The sequence below is a fragment of the Diadema antillarum genome, unplaced genomic scaffold, assembly GCF_040938485.1.
Source record: "Diadema antillarum isolate AM-2024a unplaced genomic scaffold, OU_Dant_1.0 scf00000128, whole genome shotgun sequence".
In the NCBI taxonomy this organism is placed as follows: domain Eukaryota; kingdom Metazoa; phylum Echinodermata; class Echinoidea; order Diadematoida; family Diadematidae; genus Diadema; species Diadema antillarum.
Window position 1 is genome coordinate 5,500,806 of NW_027271017.1, and position 12,873 is coordinate 5,513,678.

General features: G+C 37.8%; 1 protein-coding gene across 1 annotated transcript in view; it reads right to left on the minus strand.

The window, feature by feature from the left end:
* LOC139720509 (carbonic anhydrase-like) overlaps positions 1 to 12,873 on the minus strand; it is a 47,451-nt gene that overhangs the window by 20,047 nt on the left and 14,531 nt on the right. The window lies entirely within an intron of this gene.

The following is a 12,873-nucleotide window of genomic DNA, read 5'->3' on the forward strand; positions in this document are numbered from 1 at the left end:
AAATAGAAAAAAAAGAATAAAGATATAGAGGAGTCAGATGACAGCGCAAATGATGACAGAGCAAAGGGTACCACATGCAGCGCAGCCTGAGAATAACCCTTTTCCATTTGAATGATGGAAAGGGTTTTCGCTCAACGATGGCAAATATTGAGCACAAGGGAAAGCGAGATTGACATTTTTTGGTGCGTAACAAGATATAAGGTGATCTTTCAGCTTCGCTGGTTTATGAGAGGTGAGGCATAACGCCTTGTAATTTTTATTTTTTTCCTCTTTTGAAAAATAAGGAAAGGAAATTCTTCTCACTTTTAGTGCGTGGACCCAAACTATCTAAACGCTCTTCTTACTAGCATACGTTGTACATCAAAGTGATCAAATGCATGGACTTGTGTCCAATACAGCCGTAAAGACATCGAAAACAGCAATCAAGTAAACACTCACAATTAAACAGTAAAGGTTGTGAAACAATTCATTAAACTGATATAAACTCCTTGAAATGGTTGTCCATATAAATACTACAAGCAGCACAGTTATGAATACTGTCATAAAATACTTAGTTTTCATTTTCATTTCATTTCATTTTCATTTTCATTTCCCCCTTTTAATTCAATTTAAACCCAAAGCAAGCTCATAATACACTGGAAGTTCAAATCTGTGTATTTTTCTCTTTGAGAAAGCAGTTGACGAAGGGAAGAGTAGTACAGCATGCAGTCAGTAAACCATACACGGTTGGTAGACATTTCTGGTGGTGATACAATGTAAGTCATAAGAATTGTTTGGAAGAAATCTATGTACAAATTGCTAAGCATATTAGAAGATTAATCTCTGTATTTCTAAGTAAGATGAGCAATTTCAAAACCACGACTAAAGACTGAAATGCATTGACTGCTTTTCCCTAGAAGTGTGTGGTTTTTATGTTTTTTAAATGTGGACATATTCAGGCAAGTCCAACAAACTTCCTTTTAGCTCCTACTTGAATGACTATTTTTATTCAGCCACATCAAAACATGTACTTAAAGGACAAGTTCACCTTCATAGACATGTGGGTTGAGTGAATGCAGCAATATTAGTAGAACACATCAGTGACAGTTTGGGGAAAATCCAACAATCTGTTAAAAAGTTATGAATCTTTAAAGTGTCTGCACAATCACTGCTGGATAAGAAGACTTACTACAGTGTATGATGTCAGATGCGTACAACGATATAAGGAAAATAAAGAGAGAATTTCACAAAACTTTACTTTTTGAATAAAGTGCACATTTCTTCGACTTGTTACTGACGTATGTTAACGGTAATATTATTCCCCCTGCCTTCTAAAAGAGAGAAGTCGAGTGACCTTTTGTTATGCAAGAAAAGTGAAAATATGTCAAAGTTTCTTTATACTTTCTTTATATCGTTGTACACATGTGACATCACAAGCTTTACTAGTCTTCTCATCCAGCCGTGACTGAGCAGAAACTTCAAAAATTTGTAACTTTTGAATGGATCGTCCAATTTTCCTCAAACTTTTACTGATGTGTGCTACTAATATTGCTGAATTCACTCAATCTACATGTCTGTGAAGGTGGATTTGTCCTTTAACCCCCTGCATTGCCACTCACAGGATCATCAAATGACCAAAAAAAAAACCAAACAAACAAACAAAAACAAAAACAAAAAAAAACCCTTATGCAATGCCAACAAAAATATAAATACCGAATTTAGACCACATTACTTGTTGTAGCGGGTGAGTATGAACAAAACAAAAGAAATGAATCCAGATGGCAAAGGTCCAAACACATGGAGTGTGAAATTCACTCCCAGGAAGTGTTTCATCACAAATGAATAAATGCCCACTTGGATAATTTAAACTAATAAAGTATTCATACTTTGATGAAATTATTTGGTCACTCCCTATGACATCCATCCAGATAATTTAAACTAATAAAGTATTCATAATTTAGTAAAATTAATTTCTTACTCCATATGACATTCATCCAGATAAGTTAAACTAATAAAGTATTCATACTTTGATGAAATTATTTTGTCACTCTGTATGACATCCATCCATATAATTCAAGCTCATAAAGTATTCATGCTTTGATGAAATCACTTTATTACTCCCTATGACATTCATCCAGATAATTTAAACTAATAAAGTATTCATACTTTAATGAAATCACTTTGTTACTCCATGACATCCATTCAGATAACTTAAATAAAGTATTCTACTCTGATGAAATTACTTTGTTACTCCGTGTGACATCCATCCAGATAATTAAAACTGATAAAGTATTCATACTTTGATGAAATCACTTTGTCACTCCATGTGACATCCATGTCATCATTATATTTGTTCCATCTTGACTGAGTATTTGAACATGTCACATCGGCCCCTCAATTTCATTCCCATCTGGTTTTCCTGTGCCACAGGCTGGGATGTTGCGAACCTACTCGAATGACAAATCTCCACACACTGGACTTTGATCAAAGTCAAGTGCGGCATCTTGAATGAGCAGAATGATTTGGCAGATTCACTACGTCTGATATATCTCGAGGATCTGGACAGTTTGCACAGGCTGAGTATTATGTCAAGTCTAAATTTACATAGCCTTAAGAGTCTGTTGATAGCGAATCAATTAGACAGGCAAAGCCAGCGCTTTGCTCTGTGCCTGGTACCAAGGTGTCAGAGCCAACATCATCCGGAACATAAGTGTTTATGTTTCATATAAACAATTTTTTCTTTTTTATCGAAAATGAATATTGTCATGGTCTTGATTGATCATACTTAACATATCTCTCATATGAAGACAAAGGACACTTTCTGCCCTTCTTAATATCCTAATTCAGGGTAGCAACACTTTTTTGCTGGCTGTATGATGATTATACTATCCATACTCCTATCGTCTGAAAATGTGATTAGTGACATATTCACAATCCATAAAGTGTCTAACTTTCCTCATCAATTGTATAAGAATAAATTTTGTTTCATACATTCCAATGTTAATATCCACATATTCTGAGAGAAAAAAAAAAACAAATTTTACTATTCAAAATTCTGTGTTGCAAAAGAGCTTGTAAACTAATGAAATTTTTCCTGGTCTTAGAATTTTGTCTTCAAAATAAAATGGATCATATGAACAGCATCGCGCATGACTTCTGAGAGTAGAGGAATGCTATTATGGATTACAAAGAGTTGCAACTCCATTTACAAGTACAACACCTCCTTGTTTGCACAAATTCATGTTTACCACATATATATACATAGTCTGCCATTTCTATCCAAGATGACTTTTGTGCTTTTCACACTACTAAAAAGTTGCTTTGTGTCATTGTTTGCTGCATTTTGTCATGCTTCAGAAGACCGATATGCAAACTGACTGACACACACACACACACACACACACACACACACACATTTTTATTGTAGAAAGAACTACAGTAAGCTCAATAAGGTATATTTTTAGCTAGTTTTAAAAAAAAATGGAAAAAAAAACTAATTTATGCACAGCTCCAAAGACCATGCCATCTTTTGTTTCCATGATCTACAAGTAAGCTTCAATAGACCTAGCTGTGCTTTTCATCTGAATTTATACACAATATGTGTATTGCAATACACATGGAAATACAAATGACAATTGGCTTGATATCCACAGGCACACACACATACACACATACACACACACACACACACACACACACACACACACACACACACACACAATGTACAATTATGATCAATAAGGAAAAATAAATTGACAACCCCTTTCAGATTGATTACAAAGAAAACAGGATGTATGGGAGGAAAAACAATCTACCATTTGTGGAATGCTAGATGGAGTGGCCTGGTTTGGGATTGAGACATTGGACTGTTAAAAAGGAAAGTGTTGTAGACATGGCAAGCAGTTTGACTCTCAAAAAGACACAAAAGATTACACATACCCTGGTCAAGCTATGAATGATGACATACAGCAGAGATTTGTGTATGATTGTGGCCATTTATACACGCATATAGGTACTGATGTGAGCCTATCAAAACAGCTGCTATGGTGCATGAACTGAAAATAAAAACTATGTGTCATTCATCACATTGTACATGCAGGCCCTATCACATTTACAATGTTTTATCTCTTATTTTGTAATCTTATTGCACTATCATAACACACCCATGCTTATAAACTTACAACAAAGTCACGCATCTGAATTCATAATATATACCCTACCTTTCACCTTGATTTCAACTCTCATGTTGTTCCTATCTATTAGTCAAATATCAAGATACAGTCCATTATAGTATGACATAAAATGTGTCGCAAAATGGCAGTGATTCTGTGACTCCTAACCCTCCTAAGCACTAGCCATCCCCTAGTCCTATCAGTGCATTGCTATTAAATTGTCATAAAAATCATTCAAGCTATGAATAGAGCATGATGATTACAATTAACATCAGAAACTAGACTGTTGACCATGATATTTGACCTTGGTTTCAATTTGACTGTTAAAATCATATCTAGATTTGCCTAATACTCCGCAACACTAAAAATGTGAAGTGTAGATGAAATTGGAGCAATGTATGTGAAGGTTTGAATCAACCGAGAGAAGGAAATATGCAGACAGATAGAGGTACAGACAAAAAACAACAACAACCTACTCCTTCATTCCAAAAAGTGCCTTAGTTTTATCAACTGCACTTCTGCATGAACTTACTTTGAATTGTGAACTCCAAACTGAGTTTATATGCAAAGGGAAAGAGCCAGTTCTTGACGGACAATAGCTTTTCATAGCATATTTCGCAGCTTTATGTATCTATACAAGTCTATAAATTATTATAAAGGTAACAGATCTACCTTTAGTATGTATAAAGGCTTTAAATGTGGATTTTATCTCTTTAAATTCTAAATCATAACTCAAAAGCTACATGAAAATGTACAAAATTTGTTCCACACAGAGCAGAATACACTACATTCCTGGCAACGCTCTATATGAAAGAGTACCAGACAGGATCAAGCATAATGTGAATAAAATGACTGCATGGCTGAATTCCCAAAAGCTAGGAGTTCAGTGGGCCATGGATGCTACTATTTTAATAGGGACAATGACTTTTCACTGATGCGTGGCAACACTGCAAACGCTAATGGCAAAAACACATTTCTGCCTGTAATATTTGCAAATACGCATAAAAATCATCTTCCTTTCTGTTTTTTTTTTATACTTCCCCTCCTTCGTGCAAGCAGAATTTTGTTTTGCTTGTCTGATGACTTATCCAGATTTGTACCAGTCAAGATTTACCACACCATTACTGCCCTGTAAGTAAAGCTATACACAGCCACATGAACTTCACCTCCCGAGGACGAGCTGATTTTGCTACAACATGTATTTCCCATAGACACCTGCTTGAGTATACTTGGGATTAGCCATCCATGGGTTACACATTATTGATGCTCACAAGCTATGTCTATGGCATTGATACTATTCCTGCACACTACATTTACTACCTGCTATAAAACTAAGTTTCAGGAGAAAGTAGATGAGCAGTTCCCCAGTAATAAGTAGTCATGATCCAAACTTCTTTCATTTTAATTCAACATGAAGCAATTTTTTTTTAATAGTTTATGTCAAGTCTGCATATAATTTCAGTAAGAAGGAAAATTGATAGCATGAATCTACGGCAACTACAGTGACCCTCAAAACTTGCACAAAATGTTTTGCTTTCTATCTATGTATAATACTTATGTATACAGTACGCATGACTTGAATGTTTAATTGCAACTTGAGCTGAATGTCGCAGACAGGGCAATATGTTGTCATCTTGAAAGCACAGTTTGCATGGCTTCATGACTTGAGTTAAATGTCACAGCTGGAGCAACATGCATCATTATGAATTCAGTCCGTCAAAGGCCGTGTTCATCAAGTTTCTCATGTTAGAAATGTGTTTGATTACCAACTATAAAAACATGTTTGCAATTTATGCATTTCAGATTGCATTTCTTGCAGTTGTTGGGTTATCAACCCTATTGTGAGTTGATTGGAAGGCCTTGTCACTACGCAGTTCCATACATACCTTACAAGAAGCAGACATGTGTACTGTAAAAGTGAAAATTTCGCAGTGTGGAAATTTTTGCACATTTCGCGTAACCTGAAACAAGCGCAAAAATAAAAACATACAAATATTTTTGCATGTCATATGTCCAACAGATAAATGTCATGATTTACATCAATTATCAACTACGGTACTCAAAACTCCCTGAAAGCTGTTTGGAAACCTTAATTCTGTGACAGAAGTGAGTTAATTAGACAAATGTGAGTGAAACAATGCCTTACAAGGGTCTGCGTCATCACTTTGTCTTTACCAGCCAATCTGCTTATCTGCACATCACAGTCAATCCTTATATTTAACCACTGTCTGGGAGCACAGTATAGTTGTTAGCCTTCAGATGCGTTCCTCATGATAACTGATGAAGGCTATCATTTTGCTCTTGTTATGCATCAACAAAGATCCTGTTTCTTGAGCAAACATTCAAACAGTGAGTTCAGCTTTAGACAAGGTGTTCTCATCAGGAATTGCCATCTCGATGAGGCAACAATTTGGGCAAACTGTTCAAATTTAAACCTTGCTTGGGATTATCACTTCTTTATTTGTCTATTAAAGTGACCGACCTTTAAGAATATACACACATCTACTCAAAATAATCCAAGTTAATCTCTCAAAACCAACAACATTATTTCACTGAGTCCGGGTAATGGTGGTCACTTTATATGAATTCATCATCCTTTACTTTTATCTGATAATGATGCTCTGTATAAAAATGAATCTGAATACATAAATTCCTCAAAAAGCATTGCACAGTATGTACATGCAAAGTACCGTAAAGTTCCGTGTATAAGACGCACTATTTTTTCGTCGGAAAACGTTGGAAATCGGGGGTGCGTCGTATACACGGGTACAGTCGAATCGCGGGAAAAAAATCCATCATGTACACCCAATTTTATAAGGCCAACTTGGGGCCATGTATGCCCATCGACGTTTGGAAGGTAAGCAATCACTAAAACTTACAGATAAAAGAGCGATCTTTCAATCTGGACACACACAAAAGCTGCAAATACGAGATAAACTTACATCGGCCTTGTGCAGTAAACGATGTATCAATCTGGCCATAGACAACAGCTGTAACAGCACTGCTGTATGCTACCGATGTCAGTCTACCAAGCTACCAACAGCCAACCTAGTAGCTGGAATACGGAATACGCGATGTACAGGTATCATTACTAAATTACCGATACCGTAAAACTTATCAATGTACTAGTATCAATACGGCCATAGACTAATACGGAGTAGGATCGACACTATGTCACCGTAAATATGAACGATGTGTGAAGCATGCATGCATATCCATGTCGTTCGTTTGCTCTTCATTTCACGAATGCGAGGCCAGGTAGAATAGCATAGCTAGCTACACTGTAGCTAGCTAGCTAGCTAGCAAGCGTTTGGCAAAGGCAGCAGCTGCAGAGAGGCTTTTGCAATGGACTCGCGTGCACACAGCGATCGGATCGAAGCGCGCTTGCCCGTTGCGCGCTGTGTGTGCAAGTCCATTGCTCTCTGTGTGCGTGTGCTGAAATTACAGCGAGCTGCCTTTTGCAAAAGGCTAGCACTGTGCATACAAGCATGGTACATGAGACACACATGTTATAACTGGTAACAGTGCATGAGTGTATTTACCGTACGCACCGTACGTCTTGCCGTATGATCCCTCTGCTACACTTGTTGATGTTTTTCTTATTTTTCGTAATGAACCTTCCAGTCTGACATGCGTCAATATGCGAGACAGCCTCTGCTATGTATGACAGCAAAGATCGTACTGTACACTCATGAGTACGATATGCATGACACATGTACCACGATTGAAAGGCGAAACAATAGCAAGTGAGTACCAAGACAAGTCTCGCATTTTGCGTCTTCCATATTTTGTTGATGTCCGATGAATACCGTTAAAAGAAAATATAAAAGGAAACGAAAAATAGAGCAAATACATGCTGCATTCTAGGGAAATTTTGAGCTGAAATAATATGTATGACACACGCAATATTTGCGTGGACATTTTCATTTTTTTTTTTTTTAATTTTAGGTCCGAAATTAGGGGTGCGTCTTATACACGGGTGCGTCTTATACACGGAACTTTACGGTAAGGTATTACTATTCAAATGGTGGCAAAACCTCTCCATTTCCACTTGATCTCCTCCTTTAAAATCTTGTCCGAGTCCTTTGCATTCTTTCTCGGGGTAAACTTACACGGGGCCATCCATCTCTTCTGAGCCTGCATAAGCAGCTTGCCAATCAATACAAAGGGTGGAAGAGGAGGGGAGGACACTGTTGTTGGACACCCTACTCATTATCATGCCCTCACACCCAGCCCTCTAGGCCACAGCGTCCCTTGAAATGCCATAGAATCTTCCCCTCCTCTTCCACACTGCTACTTAAACCATATTAGGCCTCGCCATTAAAATTCCATTATAAGAAAATTATCTTGGCGAGTCATGAACATATAAAGGCCGATTTTGTTTTGGCAGTCATCCACAAACATCCTTCCCCCACCAAGAAGCACTAGTTTATATATCAGAATAAACCATATACAACATAGAGTTTGTATCATCCTTAAAATGGCTACAAGCTCCTATGTTTGTAGAAATTGAAATGTCCATGCACTTGTGCGGAGTTGGACTGTCTGTTCTCGCATTTTCCGGTTGCCATCACATTCTCACAACCTCAGCATTTTCTAAGAGCCAACAGACGCACAATATATAATGTTCTCTTGTACGCTTATTAATGCACACCTTTCAAGAATCAAAAACAGGTCTAAAGTCTGAAACAATCATGCGTTGTGATCTCCCCAAAAAAAGAGTTCCTTTTAAGAGTGCGTAACATTTTTTTCGCACACTTTTTTGCCCCTCAAATGCACACTATGGGTTCAAATGGATAGCAACCCTTGCATACAGATGAATTTGTGACCCACTCCAAGATTAACACTCATCTTTTTCTTGCCTCTGGGCTGGTATCATTTGCATTATGTATGTACATATATCGACAGTCACAACTGGCACAACATCATGCACAGGGTCTAGCAGAGAGAACAAATAACACTAGCGTCATTTTTCACTGAGCTCTACACTACGTAAAGCACCCCCCCCCCCTAGAAAAAAAAGACCCTGATGACTGCTGTAGAACACACACTTAAATTGCACCGCAGGCAAGGCAAATATGAAATATTAATTGGCTTTCGCAGCTCCCTAACACAAAATGTTAGAAGTACCCCAAGGCAGACACCAGCATCAGATATTTGAAGATCTATCAGCAGTGTTGACTGAGTGTAAACATTGCTTGCAAAGTTGTAAAATATGCCAACATGATTTATGCGTCTTTCACAGGTACACCCGTAAAAGTCAACGATGAATTTGTTGTCTGTAATCTTGGCTTTTCAGATTTCTTTTTCTGCCAAAGTTCTCAGCAATTCAGTTTGAATTTATCCCGGAAGATATGACACAAAGGCCTGATCACCGTATAAAAGCCTGTGCAATTACTATCACTGTTTTGTATTTCCCTGCCAATCACACATATCATGTATACTATATTCCAAATACTGATTTTTTTTTCTCTCTCTCTTTCTCATCTAACTATCTCCATCTGTCACAAGTTTTAACTTTTGCTTGCCTGATACAAGTTTATTTGCCAAATAAAAACGCAAATGTGGATCTGTAGATCTCAATTTTTTTTATGATAAGCCACTTGCGATTATTTGTTCCTTTTGTGCCGTGCTCATTTTGCTGATTCATTCACATTCCCCCACTTGTGCCCTGTACAGACGTTAGATACCGAGCTTTACTTTTAATACCCAGGTATATATGTAACAAGTTCAAAATGATGGAACAAGTTTTATGCAGGTAAAAAACACCCCACCCCCCTTCAGAGTTCCCCTTCAGAGCAAGAAAGCATAATAAAAAATAACAAAAAAAAAACTTACTTGGATGATTCTTTTTACATTATTTTCATGATGCTTGGCAGTGCTTTCATACTAAAATGATCATCAATTTCTGTTTTAATTCCACATGGAGAAAAAGTGCATTCTAGTTTCATTTTTGTTTCTACTATGCAAATTTCATGAATCTAATCAGTATCATCATGTCTTTCTATAACATGAGATGAACAGTAAAATTCAGAGTGGCCAATTTCAAAGAGCAAAAGATGATAATATCTACAGTGAAAGTTCCCTGGGACTTGATACAAAGGTTGGAGCAAACACCGTTTCAAGCTTGCAATGCTATGAAAAGATATTTACGATCGACCTCTGACCTTTCATTCGGCTTTTGCGTCTCCAAATCAGAGCAAGGCTGTCACTTTCCAAATGCCAGTCACATACCCCACCCATCAATTGCTTATATAACATTCTATAACAATTTTCCCATCAGCATCGTATTGGGAAGTGATTCAATTCTGCTGTATTGCTGTATTCTGCTGCACTTTATTCAGCTTATCATATACAGTACTTTGAAATACTGCTATATTCTGTCTACCCCTCCCCCTCCAAAAAAAGAAAAAGAAAAAAAAATGTCATTAAAACACAGTATTTGGAAGTGATTCAAATTCCGTTTTATTTTGACCAGTGTGAAAGGCTTAGGCACTTGGTGTTCAAGCAACCATTTTAAAGGCATGTTCTGCCATCGAATGTACATTGTACTATGTTCCACTCATCGCACAGATGCCACTTGCCTAGTGTCTTTTTGAACATTTATAGAATCTAAAAACAAAGAAAGGAAGTCCGCATTAAGCTTGGGCAGAGAAATGGTATGTCACGATGTTCCTAGAATCTGAGGAATAAGCATGCCTGCTTACAAGGGGCGATCCACATACAGTTGCAATGCAGGCCAGACAAGACTTCTGTCACCTTGGCTACACATCTGTGTGAGATGTGAATAAACTAAACATTCTCAGCCAGGTGTCTCTTGTGTGTGTGCATGAGTACTAGTATTGTGTGTGGGTGGGTGTGTGTTGTATGCAGGAGCTGCACCCTGGCCTAGTCTGCACTTTCAGACCTTGCACACACACACACTTGGCTGAGCTGATGCAGGCATCATGCAAGAGGTCTTGCAGAGATGCTGACACCATGTCATCTTTTCATACCCCCTTTATTATGCAGACATGCAAGAGATGCTAATCACTTCACTAGTCCTTTTGATTTATAAACTAATTCCATATTAAAAGACTGAGCTGGGAGCTGAATGCACACATAGTGAGTCACAACAATCTAGTCAGTCTGGAATTTGCAGACCACACAACGACGCGAGCCCCCCTTCTCAAATTGAAGGGGTACCCGAGCGTCATTATGACATTTGCTTGCGGCAGAACGTGGACTTCAGCCGAGCGGGATCGCTGTGTATCGAAGATGAAAGCATGTGGAGGGCATAGGAATAGAGAACATGGGAACAGCAAATCTGGCTATTTTTATTCAACCATCTCCGACAGTGCTGGCATTTTCAGAAGTGGCATGATTTCTTTTCTGGATTCTCAGTATGTGAGCCAAATCTCAACTGAGCCACTATCAAATCAAAGTAGCAAGCCCCTACTGAACCTCTAAGTCTAAATCAATTCTCTTCCATATCCTGTTATGGGTCTACCTGTATGTATACATATGCCTTCCAAAGGAATTAAATTCCTGTACATTATCATTCTAGAAGAGCCCCATAGCCTCAAGAAAACTACTACACAACATTACGCAGTGCACACAATCAATTGTCATAAGAATGTTTAATAGCAAAGTAGCTGTAGCGTAATGCAGCATTAAGGGTGAAATGTAAAAGCACTACCGGTACTGCAGGCCCTACACTGCATGTATGTATCATGGTATTACACTAAAAGTCTCAAGTATAAATTGGGCAGGTGTCCACAGAAAATGTGCAGTACAGCATGATCAGAGCTCTCCTAATTGGTCTTTTCTGTTTACAAGTGTGTTTGCTTCTGTATGGACACACACTGTAGAGGTTGTGTGTCAGTTTAATTTTGTTTTGTTTTGTTTTGGTTTTTTTTCTCCCTTTGGCAGGTCCATGGCATCCAACTTACATGGCTTACAACTTTTCACCTTGAACACTGACCTCAGATAGTAACCATCATTTGGCATGCTTGTCACAGATTAACTAATGCATGGAAATCTATGGCTACGCTTCCCTGAAAGCCTTGTAACAAGCTATAATAATTCATTTGTTCATCTGAAAAACTAGATGTAATACCTTGAATTGTGTTTGCATGACTTTACTGTGGCTTTGCTGTTGAGCAAGCTTCTGGGAAGTGCAGGTAAAACTTTCTCTTTGTTAAAACAATCTATCATTAGTAAAAGTGTGCACAGAATTAGACTATATACATGAGTAAATTCAAATCTTGAATCTAACACTCGACAATCCCCCTTATCACTTAGAAACAGACTGCATGCAGCTTTCTACATGGTTTGCAGCACAGCCGCATGAATGTAAATGACATTCAGTCTTAACTAAACACACCTCTGCACTCTCACAAGAGAAATAAGAGTCTTTCTCCCACTTTGCACCTTTCCTGTACTTTGTCCGATCTACATCCAGTAAATGATACATTCTTTGCACGCCATCAGCCCACCGGAACAGAAACTAATAACCATTCATAATTACATATTAGGTATTTAAATGTTTGTACCAGATATGATTGTATTGCAATAACCTTCTTTTTTCTACTTTAGCCAATGTATTTAATATGTTGGTAGAACAAATGTGCATTATACATCACAGCCAGCAAGTTTGGGGAAGGATGGACAGAGAGCCATTAGACAGCTTAGCAAGGAAAATACAGCAATTAAAAACACAGGCACGTAAAGGGTAAATGTG